The sequence below is a fragment of the Chelonoidis abingdonii genome, chromosome 3 (genome assembly GCF_003597395.2).
Source record: "Chelonoidis abingdonii isolate Lonesome George chromosome 3, CheloAbing_2.0, whole genome shotgun sequence".
Lineage (NCBI taxonomy): Eukaryota > Metazoa > Chordata > Testudines > Testudinidae > Chelonoidis > Chelonoidis abingdonii.
The window spans coordinates 99,832,237-99,858,459 of NC_133771.1; positions in this window are offsets into that span (position 1 = coordinate 99,832,237).

Sequence of the window (26,223 nt, forward strand, 5' to 3'; positions counted from 1 at the left end):
AACTCCCTTTCCTGTTTTCTTGCCAAATGCTCACTTATCTGGCCAGGTGACAATGGCTGCTCCACGGAGCAAATGATCCCCTGCTTAGAGCAATGCTGAGCTACCGGAACTGATCAGTGTTTGGGGAGAGGAGGTTGTGCAGGGACCACGATCACCTCCCTTCCCCCTGTTTCCCACAAGACCCATCGTCAAAATGGAGAGAGCTGCCCTGTAGGATAGCTGCCCTAGAGTGCTTCTCTCATTGGCAATGGAAGTGCTGCTAATGTGAACATTCTCTGACACCTGAGGAATTAAGTGAGCACACAAACGAGCACTTTACTCTCACTGGTTCCCTATCACTGGTGAAATTTACAGCGCCAAAACTGTGCAACTGTAGACATACCCCCCAGTAAGCAAACTGCACCAGCGACCCTTTAAACTGCCAAAGGCACGCTCAACCACCATTCTGCACTTGCTGAGCCTAACGTTGATCCTTGCTGCTGTCTAGGTGTCCATGAGCCATGGGAGAAAGGGGTAGGCTGCGTCTCTGTTGCCCAGTCTTTAGATTATGTATTAGTTATATTGATTACTTAAGAAATCCCTGTTATCACTTTGAGGACTTACAGGTTCTTGCCCCAAGATCAGGCCCGGTATTATTCAAATTATTATATAGTTGGGAACCCCGATGTGCACAGTTGCAACACTCACACTATAGGAATTCCTCTGTATTTACAAATATAGTTTACTAATACATTTAGCACAGTAATAAACACCCCAACTCAGTAATGTAGATAGAGATACTACAGAATGCACATCTGCACATCCATAGACTCAGACCATCTCCTGCAGAACAACCTGATGTGTTAGCCATCATCTTCCTCATCACCATCACCTTCCCCATCATCTCCAATAGCCATTATTCTGGCACCTCCGAAGGACTACATCTCCCACTCCTACCACCTCTAGGCTGGAATGCCACTTTTATATGTTATGCTGATGCCGCCATGTTCAATACATATTCAGTTGGAGATTTTCCCTTTTTCCTTATTTGTATTTGCTCACCTTACTAATGTTGGAGTGTCTTTTTCCTATAGGTTAGTACAGGGATCGGCAACCTTCGGCATGCAGCCCAGCTGGGCCGGTTTGTTTACCTGCTGCATCCACAGGTTCAGTTGATCGCGGCTCCCACTGGCCACAGTTCACCGCTCCAGGCCAATGGGGGCTGTGGGAAGTGGCGTGGGCTGAGGGATGTGCTGGCTGCCACTTCCCACCACCCCGATTGGCCTGGAGCGGTGAACCGCAGCCAGTGGGAGCCACAATCAGTTCTTTCCAAGTTCCAAATTGTGGTGTACCCATTAAGTTGAACATAGAGGGTGTGTTAAAACAGGTTAGCATAGGGGGCTTCCTAAATTCATACCCTTTTAAAGATTGCAGCCACACATGGGCCTTATGCTTTAGCTCTTCACTGTTTGGTGAAAGGTCCCAGACATATGTATGTTAACTTTGCCTTAGCTCAACATACAGGCTGGCTATGGCCTGCAGGTCCCTTGTGTTACAGCCAAAATATACTCTAATATAAACCTATAAACCTATTATAATAAAACAAATAATCAAACCCATAAGAAAATAAGAAACTTATAAGAAAATATATGTACGCAAGCAAGCAGATTGGCCTAAGATGTATCTCATGTACCTGTTATGTATGTCATTTCATTGCCAGGACAACTTCTGTAGTTGACTCATGTACCTGTGGTCAGAACTTTCACTTAAACTCTATTTTTGGCTTCCCAAATACTTGGGGTTTTTCACTGGGCGGTTTATCTGTGCAAAATTTATCTGTTCAAAGTGCATAAGCCTCAAGCCTTATTCTAACTTGCTGAAGCTTATATCTTACAGGATGCAGACCTGTAGGTTTCTTGCATTACTGCTGAATATAATACAAAGCATAATATAATGAAAAGAAGTCAATATAATAAAGGCAAGCCAGTCCACTGGGCTACAGTCTCCCAGGATCACTACTGACATTTTAACATCACCAATGGTTATTTTGTGGTTTGGAAAGAAAGTCCCTGCTTACGGCTTTCTGAACATACCTGTGTTCTTAAATATGTGCACGTCATGCCCATTCACTGACCTTCCCACTTTGATGTCAGGAAAAAGGCCTCAGTGATTCAACAGCGCTTGCAACACCATCGAAAAGTGTCCCTTTCTGTGTATGTACTCTCAGGCAAAGTGGTCTAGTGCCAGCATATGCATTCCATCGGTCACCGCACCTCAGTTAGCAAACCCCATGGCAGCAAAACCATCCAGTATCTCCTGCACATTGCCTAGAGACACAACCTTTCTTGGAAAAAGGTGATTAATAACCCTGTATACTTGGATCACAACAGCCCCCACGGTGCTTCTACCAACTCAAAATTGATTCCCCACTGACGGTAGCAGTCTGGTATTACAAGCTTCCACACAACCATCGTCACTTACTTCTCTGCTATCAGAGTAGCTCTCATTTTAGTGTTGCTGCACTGCAGGGCTGGGGAGAGCACTGCTCACAGCTTCTGGAACACGGCTTTGCGCATATGAAAGTTCTGCAGCCACCGCTCATCCTCCCATAACTGCATATCACTGTGATCCCACCAGTCAGTGCTTATTTCTTGGGACCAGAAACAGTGCTCAGCATGTTCAGCTGCTGCTCAACTGCCAACAGCAATCAGGAATTGTTTCATTCTATGGCTTCCAGGACATTGCAATGCTCCGTGCAGCGGCTCCTCTTTTGGCTCTGGAAATACTGCACAATAAGGTGTGTGGTGTTCATAATACTCACAACAATAGTGTACATCTGAGCAGGGTCCATGCTTCTCAGAATATGGCATACATGCAACTATGCCAGCCTTTTGAAAAAAGGTGTGAAATATTTTGGGTTCCAGTTGAACTCAGGGGAGGGATAAAACTGCATCATGGGATGTTGAAGCCATGTTCCCAGTCCCTCCACGAGAATGTTTTGATCTTATGAGGCATTGCAAGCCCTTCCCAAAACCCTCTGCAGCAAGTTGCATTGTGGGATAGCTACCCACAGTGGACTGCTCTCTGCATCAGTGCAAGAGCTGCTAGTGAGGACGCGCTCCACGAACACAAAGAGTGTGGTATGGACGCACGCTACCAACTTAATTACTGTGGTGGCGGGAGATCGACTTATCTGAAGTTGACTTAAGTTTGTAGTGTACACGTACCCTAGGGAAGAGTAGTGGACACTATCTGCTGCTTCCCCCTGCGTGTGAGGTTTTGCACCAACGGACCCTAAATGCTAGCCATGAGTAGGCAAGAAGAACATAAATTTGGATCAAGCTGGGCAAATTGGCCATAGGGCAAAGGAGACCATGAGCCATGCTCCTCTTTGTTAAGCAATGAGTCAAAATGAGAATGTTACTTGACATAAATTAATAAATAAATACAAATGCAAAGCATTGTAGAAATAAAGCATAAGACAAATGAAGAGAAAGCAAGAGACACTTGAAAAATGGGTAGAAAGTTATCACTGAATAAGTGTTTTAGCTGCTTTGACACCTGCTAAAATAGATATTTCTTCTGACTATAAACCTGTGTTATTTTATCATGTTTATTTGTGATAGGCATGGTAACCTTCTGTTGTCACCACCAACGTATCATATTATGTAAGATCAGCCTATATTAGTTATGCTATAATAGAGTAGCAAAATGAAAAATAAAAAAGCAGAGTAAATATTGACTTTCTTGGTCTGAAATAAAGTCACAGACAAAAGAGGGGTGAACAATAAGAAATGAGAGAAAATGTAAGTGTTCATCCCTAAGCTACATTTAGATACATATGGTGCAAAGTACAGTTCCTCAGCATCTCAAAAGTACTGAATTCTTAGCAAGAGAAATCTTATAACATTACAATGGGAGACCCACAATTCTGATGCCATTCAAAATCGCAGTCTATGCTCATACCTCCCTCAGATACACTCACACAATTCCCATTTTTTTCAGCAGGAGTTGGGTACATGTTTCTAGGGGCAGAATTTGGCCCATAGAGATGAATAAAACATAGAATTTATACTTGTAACGAGACTTAACATTTCTGGACACTGCATAGCCAAACAGCACAGTATTACAGGTCTGCTCACAGTTGAGACCTTAACACACATCTGAAATTCCACTGAAATTTCAGCCCATCTTAAGAGCAAATGGTACTCCTAGCTAGGATCTTACTTACTCCAGTGTAAATCAAGAGTAACTCCACTGAAGCTAGTGGTGTGACCCCCCCCCCATGTAAAACTGGTGAGAGATCAGAATCAGGCCCCTTTGTCTGTGAATTTTATTATTGACATAATACCATTACTCCACAGTTCCCTCCTTTCACAGGGCATGGTTCCCTCACACTGTATTTCTTGCTGCAAACAGTCCTCATGCACACCAGTAGCATGTTCCACACCATCTGCATTATTTACAACAGTGATTCTCAAACTTATCATGCCCCCATTCTTGGTGTCAGTAATTAACATGCCCCCTCCCAGAGTGCCCAGCTAGCAGCCACTGCTCTCTGGCCACCCAACTCTGAAGACAGAGGGGAGAGCAGCGGCATCTGGCCAGGTTCCCAGCTCTGAAGGCAGCATCATCACCACCAGCAGTTCAGAAATAAAAATGGTATGCTATGCCCTTATTTCTCCCCTGCTGCTGGCAACACTGCTGGCTTCAGAGCTGGGCACCTGGCCAGCAGCCACTGCTCTCCGGTTGCCCAGCTCTGAACATGTGCAGTGAGCCTTTTTCCCTAAATCTTCTGATGCCTGCCCCCCTCACCCACCCAAACACATTCCATGCCCTCTAGGGGGCATGCCCCCAGTTTGGGAATGTCGGGTTTACAACATGCTTTCCCCACTGCATAAGGCTTTTCCCCAAGCCTTTACCTACTACCAAGGCACAGGGCAGAAGAGAGATCTCATCTCTCTGAGATCCTGGGCTCCTTTGCCCTTCTGCCCTCCAGCCTCCTCCTGACGCTCATTTAACCATCCTCAGCTGGGGAGCAGACTAGATGATCATAATAGTACCTTCTGACATTAAAGTCTATGAGTCTATGAATCCCCTTGCTGACTGATTAATCACCTGGTACTTACCAATTATCTTGTCACTTTGGCTCATATGGGAACACTTACTGAGGCCAAGTCTACACTAAAAAATTAAGTATCAGAAGGGTAGCCGTGTTAGTCTGGATCTGTAAAAAGCAACAAAGAGTCCTGTGGCACCTTACAGACTAATAGACGTATTGGAGCATAAGCTTTCCTGGGTGAATACCCACTTTGTCAGACACAGTGGCTATTCACCCAGAAAAGCTTATGCTCCAATACATCTGTTAGTCTGTAAGGTGCCACAGGACTCTTTGTTGCTTTCTAAAAAATTAAGTTGACGTAGCTTATGTTGGCATACAGCCATTGCAGTAATTGTATTGCTTATCCATGTCTACACTTTGCTCCTTGTGTCAGCGGCAGGGGCGACTCCAGGCACCAGCACGCCAAGCTCGTGACTGGGGCAGCAAGCCACGGGGGGCACTCTGCCGGTCGCCGCGAGGGCGGCAGGCAGGTTGCCTTCAGCAGCATGCCTGTGGAGGGTCGCTGGTCCCCTGGCTTCGGCAGACCTCCCACAGGCTGCCGCTGAATCCGTGAGACCGGGGACCTCCCGCAGACCGGGGACCGGGGACCTCCGTGAGACCGGGGACCAAAGGCAGCCTGCCTGCCGTGCTTCGGGCGGCAAAATACCTAGAGCCGTCCCTGGTCAGCGGTGCACGTCATCACCAGGTACGCTTGTGTGGGGCAGTGTGGGGCATTGTGGGATGGTTCCTGAAAGCCAGTAACAGCTGATATAAGCAATGCAGCGTCTACACCAGGGGTTGGCAACTATGCTTCTGCTCCCGCGGTAGGACCGGAGGGCAGAGGAGAGCGGGCGAGGCTGGGCAGGATTTTTAATGGCGTGCTGGAGTCCGGATAGGCTCCAGCCTGCCATTAAAGATTGGCTCGCCTGCTGTCTTTGGCACACGTGGCAGAGGTTGCGGACCCCTGTTCTAAACTGACACTGCGTCATTCTAACTACATTGACCACTACGCCACCTGCAAAGGTGGCGTTATTAAGTTGGCATAGTTGGGCAGTAACATCAGCAGGAGCAAAATTTAAGTGCAGGCACTTCAGTAGTTAGGTCGATGTAAGCTGCCTTGTGTCAACCTAACTCTGTGGTGCACACCAGAGAATGAGGATTCAGCCTTAGGCTACTCACACACCCTGTCATACCTCCCAGATTTTTTTTAATAAAGTCTCAATTAAAAAAAAGATATCAAGGTCTGGTTCTCAATTAAATTCCACATGATAGATTTTAACGTTAATTTCTACAGAACCCTGTGTGTTTCATTCTTATTAAACTCTATAGCATATATCCATAAAAAGAGTTCAGTAATGGTGAGTATCTCTGGAACATTTCTGTCTCTCTTGGACCTCTCTGTAAACTTTCCTCTGGCAATGCAGATCAACATGCCTCAGGTTATTTCCTGGTGTCTGATGTGTCCATTTTATTGTTCTCATTAAAATGAACTATGGGAAATAGTTTACTGAGGTTCTTGCAAAGACCCCATTGCTTTCTTTTCAATCAATTAGATATTTTCGTGAATCAAATTTTGTTGCTATGTATGTGCGTGTGTGTGCGTGCGTGTGGCTATCGAACAAATACCTCCTCTCCCACTCAAAGATTAGAAGGATGAGTTCTTCATTTAACAGCCATGAAGCATTTTGATTGTCTATTCAGGTCAGCATCCTTTCAGCTAAGATACTGACATGCCCATTGTCAGAAAAAACAATTCCCTTTTGGCAATAAAACACCTGTTTTTCCAGTATGTCCATCCAGAACTCAGTTCAATGCATTTCATTTTTTTCTCACTATTAATAAAACATTAGATAGATAGACAGATAGATAGATAGATTGATTTATGCCTACAAGAGTATTGAGGCTGCATCATATCTTTAAAAGGCACAGCACCTAGAATTTCATATCTACTTTATTATGGCCATAACAGCTGTTATACATAGTAATAAAAAGCAGCATGTGCTGTATTTAATAAGGATAGGTGAACTGCTTCCAATAAAATGACAGACCTGGTCCTTCACACAAAACTGAACCTGAAGCTATTCTGAGGTTTGAAAAAGTTAGTTTGTTAATTTATAAACTATTTTCTTCTTTTTCTTCTTTTTTCTCAGAAGCAAACATACTGAAACACAGCTAGAAAAGATATCCTTACGTTTTCCAATCCCAACAAGACAAGGGAGTGCTGGACTTCCTGAGAGGAAATCCGTTATCCCAAACTTGACAGCCCAAATTCTATACCAAGAAGTGAACAATTAAGTTTGGGTAGGCATCCAACCTTTAGGAAGCTTCCCTAGGGAAAAACTGAGGACGCTGTGGAGGTGAATCCATCACCACCTTTAATATTTACAGAGACTTTGACTCATTACAGTGAGACCAAATTACAGAGTTTTAGTGATGGGTCCATTGCATTTAAGAATGCTAAAGAAACATCCGGTATTTGAACATTTTGATGGTACCAATATGTAGTAATAGGAAAGCATAGACTATCTGATGTGTCTTTAAACCTTATGTTTGCTGAATAGGTCATCTTGGGTTCATTGTATGAAATACTGTACTGTGTTGCAGACGTTATCAGTATTTGTGGGCAAGTTATCTGGGGTTTGTGTTTAGACAATTTGTACCCAGTTTTCATATCTTCAAAATAATCTTCAGGAACAGACTCATTTGAGAAATGCTGACAACTTAATTTCTTGCCTTATTCACTTTCACTTTTATTAGAGGTCCTCCAAATGTGTTTGCCTCCCAGGGTTTGTAGGTAGGATAAAAATGTACACCTCTGGAATTCCTGACATATTAATATTGTGAGTTTTCTGGATGGCTCATTTCTCCTGTTCATAATGCTCAGGTTACATCTTAACATCTGAATCACTATAAATTGCAAATCTGTCTTGTCTGAATACAGTAGCAAGACTATTTAGATGATAAGGTCTTTGGGGATAGGGATTGTCTACAACAGCTGTTTTGAGTTTGGTTTCTTGGTTTTTTACAGGGCCTGACAAAATGAAGCCCCACTCTTGATTGACCTTTAGGTACTTCCATAATAAACACGGTTAATAAAATAAAATAATAATAATAATAATAAAATAATAAATAAATAATAATAAATATTAATTGATTTTTGGCTACTGTCACATTCAAGGTATCCTCTCAAAGATCTGAGAGAGACTTTGAGTATCATCTTCAGAAGACCTTCTGGAGAACCTGGAGTACTTCTATGATGTGAGACTTGATTCAAGCGATTCTAGGGATTGCTACTCACCAATCATCCTGCTTTTGAAATTCCTGCAATAGCATCTTGCTTTTGTGTGTTTTCCCTCTGCCTCCTTGTTGCATCTTCCTGTCATTCAGGTCTCACATTCAATCTCCGAACCACTTTACCAAATCCATGAAATTATTGAGAGCATAGGTACGACTCATGCAGGAGGTACTGACTTTTCCTGTTTCTCTGGCATGGCTCCATGAGATGAACTGTCAGTCTCTCTCTTCCTGACCCACCTTGGTGGTTGTTTTAATTTTCCTGATGACCTCTTGTGCCATACCTGTCATTTATGCCACTGCATTTATATTTATGTAAGTAGTTCAGTTTATTCATATACACCACCCTGATCCTTAGCCTGAGTGCCTCCACTGAACTCAGCTGTTGTGTATCATATAAGAAGAAAGGCAGTCTGAAAAATGCCATGTAGGGTTTTATTGGTTAAAACCAACAATATCTACACAATAACACATCTCTTCTGTTCCCTGTCAGATTTTCCATAAATCTCACTCCAGATTCATGGAGTACACACATCCCCCCTTTCTAAGCAAAATGTGTGAGATGAGAAAAGGCTTGTTTGGAAATTAAATGAGAAAGATTAAGACTAACAGCTGTGGCTGCCAGGCATCTCTTCTTTTTCCAAGTTAATTTAACATGTTTACCCACGAGATAAGCATGGCAGATGACATATACATTATAATTTAGACTCATAGACTCATAGGTCAGAAGGGACCAATATGATCATCTAGTCTGACCTCCTGCACAAGGCAGGCCACAGAACCCTACCCATCCACTTTTATAACAACCCCTAACACATGACTGAGTTATTGAAGTCCTCAAAATTGTGGTTTGAAGACCTCAAAGCTGCAGAGAATCCACCAGCAAGTGACCCATGCCCACGCTGCAGAGAAGGCGAAAAACTCCAGGCCTCTGCAATCTGCCCGAGGAAAATCCCCGACCCCAAATGCGCTCAGCTAACCTGAGCATGTGGCAAGACTCACCAGCCAGCACCCAGGAAAGAATCTCTGCAGTAACCAGTTCCATCCCATCCAACATCCCCCACAGACCATGAGCAGATTTATTGCTGATAATCCAAGATCAATTGCCCAAATTAAACTATCCCATCATATCATCCCCTCCATATACTTATCAAGCTTAGTCTTAAAGCCAGATAAGTCTTTTGCCCCCACTACTGCCCTGCACAATCAGGTCTTTTCAGTTATTTGTAGGCCAGCTACACATTGATCCAATATGCCTTCCTCACCAAAAAAAAGAAAGGAACCTGCCTTGTAATCTGAACTCTGTCAGAATTCATCCCACAGTGGGCATGGCTGTCACGTGAACAGAATAATTAGAGGTGGCTACGTGGCTGCCTTGGCAACAGAAACTTAATCCAAGTATGTTCAGGTAACAGACAGCTGTGGGATGGCTTTATTCCAAAGAGACCCATAGCAAACTATCCCATGTGAAGTGGATACTTTACACCAAAAAGTGGCAACTCAGCCGTTATTATAAGGGCTTGGCACAGGTATGCCTGGAAGCACTGTCAGCAAATCTTCATTTAGGCCATGATGCAATTTTATTGCTTTCATCAGACATTTCATCTTGAGGGCATCTCTGTAAATACAAATTTGTACAAATCTATGCTCAGTTAATTTGGTCTCTTCAATAAATTTAGCGTAATATTATCAAAAACATCCAGTTGATTTAGGAGACTAAGTCCCAATGACTTTCAATGAGAGTAAAGGCTTGCCTAAATGGAAAGTTATACTGGCACATAAGGTAAGGTATGAATTTAAACCACTATTAATTATACTGGTACAACTCCCATATAGACGTTATTCCACCATAAGAGGGTCACTGGGGAGAGGGTGGGGGGAAGAGGGAGTTAGGTTATGTTGCTTTGAAAATGGTTTGAGCTAAACCAGAAAAAGCCAGTCTCTTTCTGGAATAAAAGCTCCCACACAGGGATCTATATAGGTTTGACTATAGACGTTTAACTATACTAGTATAATTATACTGGTATAACTTTCCACATAGACAAGCCCTTAGGCTCCTAAAGCCCAAATCCACAAACAGAATTGGGAGCCACTTCCCTGTAAGTGCTTACAGTGTAGACACTGCTCAGCAGTAAACTAAAGCAAATCTGACCAACGGGTTGGTGAGTAGCCATGAATCTAGAAATACCGAAACCGCCTGTAATATACGTCACCACATAAATCTTTGATGACTATAGTGATTTTACTATACTGAAATAGTTAGGAGGGGTTATACTATAGGAGCTTCATTAATATTGTCTTCAAGAATTGGTTCCACACTTTAGTTAGTTTTATAAAAAGCCTAACATTGAAGTTCTCCAGAACAGTCTGAGACTTTCTCCCAGCTAAAATTAGAAAATCGTAACCTGATGGACTATAACATCCCTCTGACTGAAACTGCTGGACAAAACAAGTAACTGACACAATCACTGGAATTGGTTTGAAAGAGAAGTAACCCTTAACTCCAGCCTATATTTCTCAGTGATGAGTAGAGGAAACAGTCATGATATAGGAGTCTGCTCTTAAATATGTTAATTGCACACAAACACTCAGCAAATGTACTCTTTAAAATGTGGTGAGTGTCAGAAAAGGTAGTTTAATAAAATGGCCCCTTGCAGCTTGGAAGGAATATTCTCTTCAGCTGGTTGCAGATACTGAGGCTTCTTTACATATTAAGGCTGAGGTCAATCTGCAACTTGTTTTCAATCACTGAGAATTTGTGCAGATATTATTGTGTTATGTGATGGACTTTCTTCTTTTCATCTGTAGGGCTGCAACTGTTTATCTTGAAGCCACTTGAAGCCAGAATAAAACTCATTTTCCTTGCCTTTAGTACTTTTACAACATGAAACAAAAGAAATATGCAGATAGCTTTCTAATCTGTATTAAGTGTATCTGTTTTTGTTGTAATTGTTGAAGTGTGTTATGGCCAGAAATGTGATTCTGCCAAAATAAAATGTTAAGCTTCTTTATTTTCCATCAGTGATTTCAGTGTTGCATTTGCTAAGTTTGCAAGTCCAAATGAAATTGTTCTAACTTCCACGCCAGCCAGTTCGCCTTGGGACTTTAAAATCAAGTTGGTTATATTTTTTTCTTCCCCATGTATCATCATTTCCAATAAGGATATTAGAGCCTGACTTTAGCTGGCAACGTTGTTAATTAGATAGTGTGGTATAAGGCAGAAGGGGGGCAAAGTAACCTTAGAAAAGCAGGACTGTCCTGATTAAAACTTGGTAAATGGTCTACCTAGATGTAGTGTAAATATGCCCAATGACTCAAAAGCGACAGGGTTCAATTCTGCCCTCAGCTATGCTGACCATAGTGGGAGTTACATCCACTTAACTGATTGGAAAATTGATATGCTAGGTCTTTTGAGCCATAATTTCTTTGATTGGCTTCAGTGGATGTTGCATCGGTGAACGTGAAGGCAGAAAAAGGTTAACAGAGGACAGTAACAAGGTTGTAATCCCTGGGAAAGCAGCATTTCTCTGAAAGAGTTTGTATGGTTCAGGCACTGTCTTTCTGTACTATCAATGTGGTATAAAAACAACATAAAAGTATTTCCTGAAATAAAACATCTACATTGTATCCAATTTTGTCTGTTTATCTATGTACTCATAATGGTATATATAAAATACAAGAAACACTATGCAGTATGTAAATATTGTATTTCTACATATTTTATTACAGTTATTGGTGCATGTAAAATATATACAATACTGCATACTGTCTCTCATATTTTACCTATAGGGATTTAACCTTCACTTCTCTTCATCAGCCTTCCAAATCTGTCCTACCAGCAGCTTCCTGGAGGCATACAGGATAAAACTTTCAAAAGCAGCTAAGTGATTTAGAAACCCAAATCTCATTTTTAAAACTGACATAGGCACTTAGGTCTGGAGCATGCTATGCTACCAGGCACCTCTCTTGGGTGGTGGATCAAGCTAGACTTCCAGGACTTCAAGATCTTAACTTTGTGGATGATATGGTTCTATTGGACATATATGACAATGCCATGAAAATGAGTACTATCAATGTCCAAGGTGAGGCCGCCAAAGTAGGATTAAAAATCAGCCAAAAGAAAATGAGCTCATGATCATTGAAAGTGGAGTCAGCAATGATGGTGTGTATGTGATTGATAGTGAAGTACACTGCATGGTTAATGAGTTTGTGTATCTCAGAAGCATAAGTAGTCCTGATGGCCAACTCTATAAGAAGATGAAAGCAAAACCTGGGAAGGTGAGTGGAACTTTTCTGAAACTGCCAAATATCTGGAAAAATAAGGAGCTTCATACAAGAACCAAGATAAAGTTATCTAGTGCATTGTGCTAACCACATTTTTATAGGCTCCTGAAACTTGGCAAATGCTAGAATAGGAAATTTAGCGCATTCCATCAGAGATGCTTTGGTGTCTGCTAGTGGGATAAGGTAACTAATGCTGATGTGTTACAAAGGACTGGCCAACAGACTGTAGAGACAATGATTTGAGAAAGAAGGCTGAAGTGGTTTGGGCATGTTGTACAAATGCAAAAGAACTGTATTCTAGACAACTCCTTCATTGGATACCACTTGGTGGAAGATGGAAAAGAGGAAGACAATAGATGGCATATCAGAAAAGCACTGAGAATGAGGTCACTGTCATGGAAACAGACTACAATGGAGCAAGAAACATGGCATTAGACAAACAGAGGCGGAAAAACTGGGTTGCTGCATGTGTCACACAGCACAAGAGCATCTAAGAAAAAAATAGGCACTTAGGAGGAGAAGACTCACACTGTTCTATATGAGTTCTTATGTCACACTCATCACCATAGTATCTGAGCACGATCCAGTAGTGTATTAAGCCCAGATGTTAATCATGTGTTTAAGTCCCATTTTCAAAAATGACTCTGTTAAGCCAGTTAGGCACTTTTGAAAATGTTCCCCACAATCTCTGGACACTCTTGTGGAATAATCAAGAACACAGCAGTTCAGCAACGGTGGTATCTGAGACTCCTGCAGCAGCGAAACAGTTAATTTTTATGAAGACTCAGGGGAAAAAAACAGACTTGGAGCAGCCTTGTGTTGGGAGGAGGGTTAGAAAATGAGGCTGTTGCTGTTGTTTTCATTGTGTGCACTCTAATCAGGCAGAGTAAGAACAATAATGCATGTAATGCTGATTTTGGAACGTGTCCATGCAGCTTTTCCCAGGCTAGGCAGCCTTGGGAACCACTGATAGTGTGGCACACCAGGGGCACAGCCTCAATCACCAAGCACAGGGCAGGGCAGTCTTTTCTGTGGATAAAATACGTTAGAGATGACAAGAATCTTCCCAGCATTGGAAGTGGCAATAACCAAAAAGTACATACACAACTGTGCCAAACTGTGTGAATACAGCATGAACTGTAGCCTTCCTGCAGGCACGGCTTGCATTGGAAAGGTAGAATATTATTTTTCTTTTCCTCTCTTTTTTTTGTTTTGTTTGTTTCCCCTTCTTGCATTAGACATCCCTTCCCCCACCCTCCAGTACCATGCTTTGAAGCCAAGATGAAAGCAGTGTTGTGGCTGCTGGCACAGAGCAGACACAGGGAGACTGACTGAAGTGTGCTTTAGTTTAAGATGCCATATTTTTCTCGTAAGTATTGGGGGGGGAGGGAAGAAAGTTATTCAGCTAAAAGCAATATATTATCACTTCATTGAAAAGTATATTGTATATCTTGGAGTGAAATATGGTCCCAGTTTTTCAAAGCTTTTCGCTTCAAGGACAGAGCGTTTAGGGTAGCTAAGATGTGGCATCCTCCCATAAAGCAACTGCCCATGTTTTATTCATAAAACCTGCCACATAAGTGTCTGATGAGAACTGACACACTAAGCTGCAGCTCTCTGACATCTAATAGCGCAGTCAAATCAATGTTGTTTATTTCTTGGTGGTAGAAGTTATGTAAAAATCAGTACAAAAAAAATTTCTTGTTTTTAAATAGAAAGAAGGATTTCTTTTTTTTTTTTGAACAACAAGGATCCAAAGCATCGTCAAGTTTTCATTTGTTTTTCAGTTTTCCTAGGAGATGAACAATTCCCCTGGGCCAGCCATGTTCAAAAAATCTGGAGGAGAGAGAGGAAGAATTTACATGCATAGGCCCTGCTTCTGCAAACACTTAAATATGTGCTTAGCTACCATACAAGAGGAGTCCCATTGGGTTATATACAGGCTCCCATGGAGTCAGTGAGAGTTTTACCCATGGACTTTAACAGGGGAAGGATGTTGTCCACTGCATTGAATTTGTGTCCATGCTTATAGGATCAGGACCTTCAGGTTACATCCATCTGAGCAAAACTAGCGAGCTGATGCTGGATGTCATGTGTGAAAGTTCTACTGAGGCTGATTGAGGAAGGAATCCTGATGCTTAAACCCATGGAGTAGCTGCTGAGCTAAAGTGGAACCATTTGAAGATCCTAATGTTCTAATAACCCCTGTTGTTCCTGTATCTTCACTTTCAGGGAGTGATAGGCCAGCTAATGGCAGATCTATGATCAAGAACTACTTGGCTAGATTGGTTTGGACTGCTGCTTTAATCTTTAACCAATATCACCAAAGTTCACTTACCTATAACTTAATTTACAGTTTAGAATTTCACACTTATTTAACATCTGGTTCTCACCACTAAACTATCTGGCACTAGCTAAATTCTGTTCCAACTAAGCAGCAGCATTACCATTTAAATCACAATGCAAAAAAAAAAAGTCATTTTCTTGGGGGCATCCTCTAATGGGAGTTCTATGATCAAAGCATAATATTAAATTAAACTTTCAGGCCAAATGTCCTCTGTAGCAAAAACAGTACTAATTAGCATGCCTAAGAATTTTTTGGAACCCATTGTAGAAGGAAATTACAACAATTGGTAAATATACCTTGAAGGATGCACCACATGTAGCACAGTAAGTTACAATTTCTAACTAATGATATATTTTGAACTAATCCTGACGCTGCTGCTGTCTACTAACTGCAAGCCAACTTTAATAGGTCAAGTATCTTGCTGTACAAAGTAACCCGTGTATGCTCCTGAAGAGAGAACATTAAGCCAATTCTCAAATGAATGTAGCTAGTTCGAAATAAGAGATTAATGGACAAACTAAAGAGTCGTGAAATAGCAGATACAATACAGTGATACATTTTACAGCAAGACAGATTATGCATGAAATAACCCAGGGGTCAATTTTGGGAAGTAACACAGGATTATTAAGAGTTCCTTGTTACACTGGTAGTAAGATACCAGGCTGGTATTTTTTCAAAATAATCAACTTGCAAACAAGAAGCAGGCAGACATACAGGTGGACCAATCTATTCACAAAGCCCAAAGTGACATCATGGTAGCATCATGAGCAGACACTGAAAAGGTTTGGTATGGCTGATCTTCCCTGGAAGCCCAGAATCATTACATGTTGGTATTTTAGTTTGGGGTTGCAGCGTGCCTCTTCTTTATATACCATAGATCTGCTAAAGCCTTCCTGTCCTCCAGATAACCCTGGGATGGTATATTAAGACATGTCTCTTATTTGCAGTATTTTGTACAGCGAAATTATAATTGTAGGGCTCTCTTTTGTAACTATAGTGATACATTTGCTATCAGCCATTCTTTAAAAAATAGTACAGAACCTTTGAGGAGTTTAAGTGGGAGGAGATATGAAGAATGACGTAAGAGGAAACATCCAACATATAAATCAATTGCAGTAACTGACTTGCCAAGACACTGGGCAATGAGCCGTGCATATCAGAAGACCACATGTAGCTCCATTGCTCTAAATCAAACTGTGAATAATAATACAGTAGTGCAAGAACACTAACTGAAAGATTAAGTCAATGGAATAGAACAATGTTGCATAAATATGCTCTCCTGGTGCTACATAAAATTCTGCTATAGATTAGAAACTGGCTGAAAGAAAAAGAGAAAAAAGAACAATGAAGATTTAATTTTCAGTATAACAAAAGATTAGCAGTAGGGTGATCCATGGTTCTCTCTACTAAAACCAGCGAGGTTTATATAATTAAAGGGGTGAACAATGAGGCATCAGTATTTGCAGATGGCACAAGATTATTATTCAAGACCAGAGAAGACTGAGAAGCTTCAGAGTGGATTACAGCTGGGGAATGGGCCACACGATGGCAGAAGTCTTTGTTGACAAATGCAAAGTAATGCACATTAGAAGGATAATAATTTGAACTGCTCTCACGCATTGCAGGTTTCTAAATCAGTTGTAACCGTAAGGAAAAAGACCTGGACACCATCAGAACAGTGCAATGAAAAATTCTGATCAAAGTACAGTAGTATTAAAAAAATAAGACAACTGTTAAAATTCAAACATAGAATCATGGAATCATAGAATATCAGGGTTGGAAGAGACCTCAGGAGGTCATCTAGTCCAATCCCCTGCTCAAAGCAGGACCAACCCCCAACTAAATCATCCCAGCCAGGGCTTTGTCAAGTCTGACCTTAAAAAACATCTAAGGAAGGAGATTCCAACACCTGCCTAGGCAACCCATTCCAGTGCTTCACCACCCTCCTAGTGAAAAAGTTTTTCCTAATATCCAACCCAAACCTCCCCCACTGCAACTTGAGACCATTAGTCCTTGTTCTGTCATCGGGTACCACTGAGACCAGTCTAGATCCATCCTCTTTGGAACCCCCTTTCAGGTAGTTGAAAGCAGCTATCAAATCCCCCCTCATTCTTCTCCTCTGCAGACTAAATAATCCCAGTTCCCTCAGCTTCTCCTCATAAATCATGTGCTCCAGCCCCCTAATCATTTTTGTTGCCCTCCACTGGATTCTTTCCAATTTTTCCACATCCTTCTTGTAGCGTGAGGCCCAAAACTGGACACAGTACTCCAGATGAGGCCTCACCATCGCCGAGTAGAGGGGAATGATCACGTCCCTCAATCTGATGGCATTGCTCCTATTTATACAGCCCAAAATGCTGTTAGCCTTCTTAGTAACAAGGGCACACTGTTGACTCATAACAGGGATTGTTATATAACAAGAATATTCAGAGTTATAACAGTTAATGCTAAAATTTTGGAAGGGTTGTTAAGGCTTATGATTAAGGGTTTAAGTCAATTGCTACTAGGGATTCAGAAGAGACCAATGTGGGAGGAGATAATCCCACATCTGCCCAACACAAGGTTCTTGCACCTTCTTCTAACGCATCTTGTGCTGGCCATTGTCTGAGTCAAGTTACTGGACTAGATGGACCATGAGTCTGATCCGATCTGGCAACAGCTGTATTCCTAAAGCACAGAATAGAAAACAGTTCTTCATATTTGAACTTTTAGTACAGACTTTAATAATTATAGAATCAATTTCATATACAAGTTTTGCTTTTCCATTGTCATCTCCTTTTGCCACAGAAAGGTTCATGAGCACCAGCCATTATTTAACCTTAGCGGTGACATTCTTTTTCTTATGAATTGCATATTAAAGTGAACAAAGTCATATCCTGCATACAGTAGCTCAGGATTTGACTCTTTCATCCCAATATGGTATTAACCTATGTCCATTTTCTCCCCAGTCACAAGGTCTACTCACAGAAAATTTGGGTCTGCATGCAAAACTCCCAGAGAAACTATTGGAATTCCATGCATGGACAGCTCTCGCCATCTGGCCCTTTATTGTTCTACAAATACACAGCTAAAAGTTACTCTAGCTATTATCTCTATGAATTCTTGTTTACAAAGCCTGAGCATCCAAAATGTTTCATTCAGTTGATTAACGCCTCTCAGTTTGTCAGTGAATTATTAATTTAATTTAACTATTGGCTCAGGTCTTATGGAAAGTGGTTCCTTCCTATACTCTCTACTAATAGGCTGATATGTTACTTAGGGCCAGATTCTGCCTAACACTTGTTCATTGTTCCAATTGAGATCAATGAGTGCCACTAGCACTGATTGATTCACTAAGAAGTAGGTAGCAGTTAAATAGAAACAGTTTTTGAGGCATGGATAAACAGAGAATATTGACATACAAGAGGCTAACCCATTTCTCATGCTGAGAAAGGAAGTGGACTATTTTACTTGTTTAACTTGCCATTGTCCCGTTTTAGACAGAGGGCTGTTTTTTTAAGGGTATGCAAAGGAATCCTACTACCAATGAGCAAAATATTTCATGGCTTGGATGTCAGCAGGGAACTAGATTTCATACTGACTCGTAGTAATAAGATCAGGTTTCTTTTAAAGTATGAGAACACCCCAAGGTTACAGCATGTTTACAGCATCCCAGAGAACTATAGTAGGTGGATATACTCAAGCCAGCTATATGGTGACTTGTTCAATTAACTCACTGCTACAATCCCAATACTCCCTCATGAATTGTGCTTGAAAATTTTACTTGTCACACATTGGTCCAAAGACTACGTTTGCTAACCAGGGTGAAAGACATCTGCAATGTCCCCTTCCAGCTAAGAGAATGAAACAGTTAATACTGTTAATCATAACCAGCTCGGAAATCAAAGAGTTTTTAAATTCAAAAACCTGAAAAGTTTAATCCTTATTTTTCTGCTTTTCCTTTGTTCTCTAATAAACAAAATCTCTCCAAAAAAACATGCTAAGAGCAGAGACATTTGTTGTGTGACTGTAATAAACAAGCAGAGGGGTTTCTTTTCTTGTTAAAATGTATAATTTTTATACTCTTCAAATATATAAACCACAACATAGGAAAACTGTGTGACTAAGACTATACAAACATCTCCAGGCTGTGATGACATCTCAAATTTTGACACTTAATTACCAATCTCTCCCACCTCACCCTCAAATTTCAATGACTACAAAACATTTTTTTACCTGCAACTTGTATTTCCTGGACTCAGATTTAGTCTCAGCCACAATGAAATGTTTTGCTCTGTTACACAAGGGAGCAGTAATCAGAATGGAGACTCTTTTGTCGTGAATCACATTGCGCTCCATCTCCTGAACTCCCCCATCAAAATTACCAGCATGCTCTGGAACAAATAGAATGCTTTGTTAGAAAGGGGAAAACGCACATAATTAATAATACCCTGTCTGAACAACCAGTGAAAGGTCTCCCCCTGCATAAGTGAAGACAAATTCAAACTTTATGTGAAAATGTGAGAGTAACTAATCTGACAAACATATGGTCTTCTGCTGCGACAGCTATGTTGTGAAGCACAGAGGGGACAAGAAGGCTCTGGTAGCAATGGAGGTAGGGTGCCGGAGGTTGGGGCATATTCTCTTCTACTGGAAATAAGGCCAAAGAATTACTGATACAGGAAACAAGGAATTCTTGCCAGGTTATGCAGTGTTAGTGAGACCAGAACCAAAGAACATTGTATCTTTGGCTGAAATGTTCTCTTCAGAAAAAGAAAATATTTTCCCTTGACTGCTTGAATTTGTAGATAGAAGGAGAACGAATTCTGAGAGAGTTTGAGAAGACTCTCAGAGTGGATGCATCACAACTAGTCCCCACAGCTGAAAGAAAATCAAAGTTTGATGCAACAGACTCAGCTTCAAATGAAGAGAAGCCCCCACTTAGCTGAGTTCCAAACAAGTGGTTATCACCACTCTTCGCTTTCTTCAATGGGAGCCACTGCTGACATTTGTCTTTGTGATTACTTGGGATGCTGATGTCAGCTTCAAGAGATGCAGATCCCAAGGAGGAAAAAATCTGAAAAATCTCTGGTGCTCAGAAGCAAGTGGAGATGTGCACCCTGAAAACCTGCTGAGGACAGCTAATTCCCTAGGCTACCTGCTTGAATCATCACACCACCACCACCTTAGGGGGATGATTTAACTATGTCAAGACTAGCATTGGGCAGTCTCCCTCTGTTCTCTTTTGGACAGTGAAACACATGGTAGATGATCCTGAAAGATTAGGAGACCCAGATTCACTTCCCATCTCTCCTTGTATAACTTTGGGCAAATTACTTAATCTCTGCATGTATCAGTTTCTCCCCTTGTCAGATGGGGATAATAATAGTACTTCCCTAACTCATAGGAGGGTTTGTTAGGATAGCTAAATAAATAAGCACATAGGCATCATGCACTTTCCAGCACTGGGGGATTCCCTTTGTCAAGCGAATCTCCAGGTGCCTCCTTAGGGCTGCTTTTACAGCTTTCTTTTACATGCTGGAGCAGCACAAAAGGGACTTTCCCAGGGTGGAGAATCTGGCCTATAGCTTTAGTTCTAAAAATCACATAATAAAATCTTATTCCACTTGACATTTTAGAGTCACACATTTTTATATTTCTAAAAGGGGAATTATCCAGCTATGTTGAAAGGCACTTAAAGAGTTAACATGCTATGGTTTTCCCTACACACACATGCATCTGACGAAGTGGGTATTCACCCATGAAAGCTCATGCTCCAAAACGTCTGTTAGTCTATAAGGTGCCACAGGATTCTTTGCTGCCTTTACAGATCCAGACTAACACGGCTACCCCTCTGACACCTACACACACAGGTAATACTGAGTATATGGGCCACTTCCAGGTTATCACTGCTAAAGCACTTACTGCTCTTGCAATTACATGTATCTCTCTGTGCTTCTTGGTCCAGCCTGTACCACAATACACCATTCTTTTACTGAGTGTGAAGGTACCTATTGCCATAGTATCTATGGCCATAGGACCACAGATGTAGAGGCAATGCTGAAAATGCAGTTCTATTTTACACTGTAATCGGTCTGTAAGACAGTTCCATTGTTGCTTTAGCATGACACTAATGGCGGGAGGAAGTAGTTCAGTGCTGGTGCACTGAGATATGCTAAACTCCAGTTCTCTAGAATTTGTCTGATCGTGTTGCAAGAAAAAGTGCCTGCATAAATGAGGGGAGAAACTGTTGTGGAAAGGAGGAGAGGTTTTCTGATTCAATGTCCCTGCAACTGCCTTTGTCGCTATCACACGGTGATTGAGTTATATCCAAGTGAAGGAAGCTATGGGAATGAATCAGTCTACTAGCAGCCAGCAAAGGAGCACTCTCCACCAAAGCTCCAGTGACACTACAGGGCAGCAAAAGAGCACAAGGATCTCTAGTGGGCCTTCAAAATTGGTCCAGCTAAGCTATGCAGCAGCTTTTCTGCATAGTACGACATACAGTGCATTATCTACTAGCCTGTCTGCCTTGCATTACAAAGGCAGAAAGAGACATATGGATGTGTAAGAAAGGCAGTGCATTACCACATGCACTGTATATCTGACATACAAGTCCTACTTTATTGCCCTAATAAATTCTATGGAATAAGCATTACTTCCCCATTATTAGGGGATCAAGATTTTCACAAGTGACGTGTTTTTGGAATGCCTCCAATTTAGAATGCCTATTTTAAAACTCCTTAAAGGGGCCTGATTTTCAAAGGGTGGGTGCTTAGGAATTTCTCAGAATCAGGCTCCTTTCAGTAGTCTTAAGGGGGGCACCCTAAAAATGAGGCACTGAAAATCTTTAGCCACTTTAAAAATCTTGCTCATGGACTTTATCATGACTCAAGCACTCCAGTAAGACTACAGCTATTGCAACCTGGTTCAATGTGCAAAAATAAGTGGTGCTTATATATTTAACAACACTGGCTATCTCCAATCTGGAAAAAAAGACAAACTAGTCAGCACACATGTGGACTCTGTTTAGACGTTCAAAGTATAATTGGTGAACTATACTGGAGTGACATTGCAATCCTGCAAGCTATTGGGCCACAGGCTGACTCTTCAAACAGTATGTGCTCGTCAAGAGCCTTCCAGAATGGGATCTCAATCCTAAATGAGGCCTTTGGATACTGCACTATAGATATCAAATAGTAAAGGGAAGTTATCTCTCTATAGCAGGGGTGGGCAAACTATGGCCTGTGGGACCCTCCTGCCCAGCCCATGAGCTCCTGCTCCAGGAAACCCGCCCCCGGTCCCTCCCCTGCTATTCCCCCTCCCATGCAGCCTCAGCACACCATGCCACCAGCGCAATGCTCTGGGCGGCCGGGCAGCGCAGCTGCATAGCCTGGCCTGACCCGGTGCTCTGTGCTGCATGGTGGCGTGGTTGGCTCCAGCTGGGTGGTGCAGCTGTAGCGCTGCCAGCCACCGGTGCTCCAGGCAGTGCGGTAAGGGAGCAGAGAGCAGGTGGGGTAGGATAGAGGGTAGGGGAGTTCGGGGTGGTAGTCAGAGAGCAGCGGTGTGGATAGGGGTCGGGGCAGTCAGAGGGCAGGGACGGGGGGATTAAATGAGTGCAGGGGTCCCGGGGGGCAGTCAGAAATGAAAGGAGGGGTTGGATGGGGGAGCGGGGGGCAGTCAGGGGTGGGGGTTCCAGGGGTAGGCAGGGAGCAGGGTGGTGTAGATGGGACAGGAGTCCCGGGGGGGCATCAGGGGGAGAGAAACAGGGAGGGGTTGGATGGGGGTGGGGGCTGGGCCACACCTGACTGTTTGGGGAGGCACAGCCTTCTCTAACCAGTCCTCAATACAAATTCCGAAACCCGATGCAGCCCTCAGGCCAAAAAGTTTGCCCGCCCCTGCTTTATAGTACTTCCCTGGCTCCCTGTAACAGGATGGCTCATCCCGTAAGGGCTGGAGGCAGGGCACGGCATTAGCCAAACCTGATTATGGAATGAGCCCTGGGAGAGATTAGGTGATTGTACCATAAAGACTAGCAGGAGGCTGCAGTGAAGGAAGGAATGTTCAAGGATTACAGATTGCTAAGAGTGAGGAGGATCTAGGAGTGATACCCCAACTAGGTAAGGTCTAGGAGTGATAGGCCAAAGCAAAGGAAGGAGGAATAGAAATCTTTGTTTGTTTGTTTTGAATGTTTATTCATTTAATAAAGCACAACCTGTGAAGGGATGAGAATGGACAAAAGTGTTTGAGTTTCTTAAATAGTTCAAGAGGAGAAACTGAGACAGGCTGCCTGTAGCATGACCATAGGTCACAACGGGGCTCATGGGAGGTGGCTGGCACAGTTTACACCCCGATTATTGTGGTACCTGATCACCTCACCGTCTTTAATATGTTTATTCTGACAACTCCCCTGTGAGGTAGGGAAGTGCTAGTTACTCTGTTTTACAGATGAGGAACTGAGGCACAGCGAGACTATGGCATAGGAAGTCTGTGGCATAATAGGTAAATAGGTAAACCTAGCTCCCTCAAGCTCAGCTAGCACGCTAACCCCTGGATCATCTTTTCTCTGTAAATTAAAATCTATGTAAATTATTTGTGCGCATCTCAAAGGTGGCTTATACTTGTGAAATGATGCTCATGTGTGCATGCATGTGTGCACACATGTGTGCATGCCGTATATGGAGGAAGACAAGAGATCTTTCTTCTGACCCCCTCATTTACTTCCTGAATTCTTCATCTCCTTTTCCATTCCTTCCTCTACCCACCTGCTCTCTTGGTCCTATGCACCCATCTGCTGGAGTTCTTCTGATAGCCTGACTTTTGTAATAGTTTCTGAGTTCTCAAGTGAGAGTTGAGCCAAAGTGATGGAGAAATTCCGTACACTCTTTAGAAGAGCTGACTGATGAGACAAGATACAAACTGGCAACCGAGCAGTTTTAAATATAATGATGTCACATTTCCATAGCAGAAGGACCCCAAAGCACTTCCAAACCTTTGATCAAGGGATTTATAAATCAAATATAGGAATCACTTTGCCTCCCTGCTGAAGTGCTGCCCCCGCAGTGGTGAAGGAAAGCAACACCGCACAACAGTTCAGAATAAGAATATTGTATTCTGTCGGAACTGCTGGGAGAAATTAGGTAGTCAGAAAGTAATTTACCCAAAGCAGAATATGGCCACAGTACTAGTGTTCACTGCCCTACATTTACTAAACACTCTGAAGGATCCTTAGTGACTACAAATGGCAAAGTCATGTTACATTGAAGACAGCAGCTTTTGTGGCACTGTGCATCCTAGCACCAGTATTTGGTTCAAACTTCAATCCCCTTCTGAACATCACTTTGCGTAGTATCTGGGCTTTCCTTGGTGATCACTGATCCAAGTACCAACTGTGCCACTGCCAAACCATGATTAGTTTACACTGGGTATGCCAAGATCATAGCTGATGGTGAAATGGCAGCAAGCAGCCAAGAGTTTGGGGTAGATATTTGTTACATTTCTAGGAATGAAATCCCACTAATCAAAGTTTGGTTTGTGCTGTAGTTTGTAGTGCTTGTAGAACTGTGGTTCTACAAAAGTGTTTCTCTATATTTTAACAAATGTACCCTAAAAGCACTTTCCCACGGAGCTACGTGGCAGCTATGCATGAGACATTCAACTCTGAACTTCCTTCGGTGCAAGTCCTGCAGCAGATTTGTGTGCTAGCTGCATTAACTTGCTTCTCCACTAACCACTTCTCTTCCTCTGACATACATTGTATTTCTATCTCCAACTTTCCCTGTGTGCATTTTCCTCACAGCTTCCTTAATCCTGCTGCCACTGCTTGCTTCATGCCAGCCTGGCCAGCTGCCTGAAGACTTCACTAGCAGCATCATATCCTTACTAACCCATGTCACGCCGTCTTTCTTGGCCTAAAATTTCCGTCCACGTGCTAGCTTTTAAGATTAGCCCCCCCCCTTTTTTTTTAAACCCTCTCTATGCTGGTGCATAATCTCTCTCTCAAAACAACGCATATTTTGAAGGATCTGCTAAGCACTATCTGTATATATGTTACCAAGGGAAATTTCTTACACCAAACTTTGATGTATTGAAAAGGAAAGGGGGAGAGGGGAATTGTAGCATAATCCCCAAAGGAAGACTATGTCCAAGAGTAAGATTCTTGAGACTAATCCTTCCATATGTCCTCACTAACAAACATGGTAAGAAATAATTACAACCATGCCTGTTCATCTCAAATCCCCTGGAAAATATTAGTTCACCAAAAGAACATTCTTCTGTACGATGGACTTTATGAGATTGCAACGCAGCACTCACTCACTCTCAAAGGTTCCAGCCTTCGGGAGCATGGCATTCAAGTACAGAACGTAACCCTCTTTCTGGTCAAGAGCAGTAAAGGTGGCTCTTACTGTTATTGTGAACTAAACTGTCAACACTAGCCCGAGAACTGCAGCCAGTAAAAATAATGGGCCGGTTTGTGAAGCGCTGTTGACGTAGCATTTCAAGATGACAGTTCAGCACTCGGGGCTGCTAAGGCACCAAAGTTTTTTTTTTTATTTTTTCCCTAGTTTGGCTGCATAATACAGTAAAGCAGGGAGTGCCACGGGGCATTTCAAGTGTGCTGGTGCCTTATGGAGTACAAGGAGGCCTGATTTTCAGTAACCACATACACATTCATGTTGCAGTGCGTGTGCAAATCAGGGATTTGCACATGCACATGGCTAGCTAGGAGGCTAGTGAGCCTGTGCCTCCACAGATCCCCAGCTAGTCATGTGCACATGCAAATCCCTTTTGCACATGTGCATATGGCCATGCATGAAAATCAGGTCCTCATATCTGAGCAACAATTCCATCAATATTGTATTATCCAAAGTTCTCCTTTGATCTGAAGATATTTGCAGCGCCAGTGGGATCTTTGTTTCTTAAGGCTTTATTGGCTTCTACTGATTCTTTCCTTTCCAAAGTGTTCTTTGTTTATGGTTATGTCACAACTGGTTGCTTTGGAGGATTAGGATTGAGGAGGGGGAGAAGCTGTAAAGCCAGAGGGATCTCTTTTCAAAGTTTTCTATGACCATCCATTGAGCTTTAGAGGTGTTTTCATTCAGGCACGTAACAACTCTGAAATAATGTAGGAGCAGTTTTTTCATTGCTCAGATACAGTTCCTGCCATGCTCCACTCACCCCTGGTTAAGCCAGAACATTTCATGAATGACACCCAGAGTTTATCCAACAGCCTAGATCA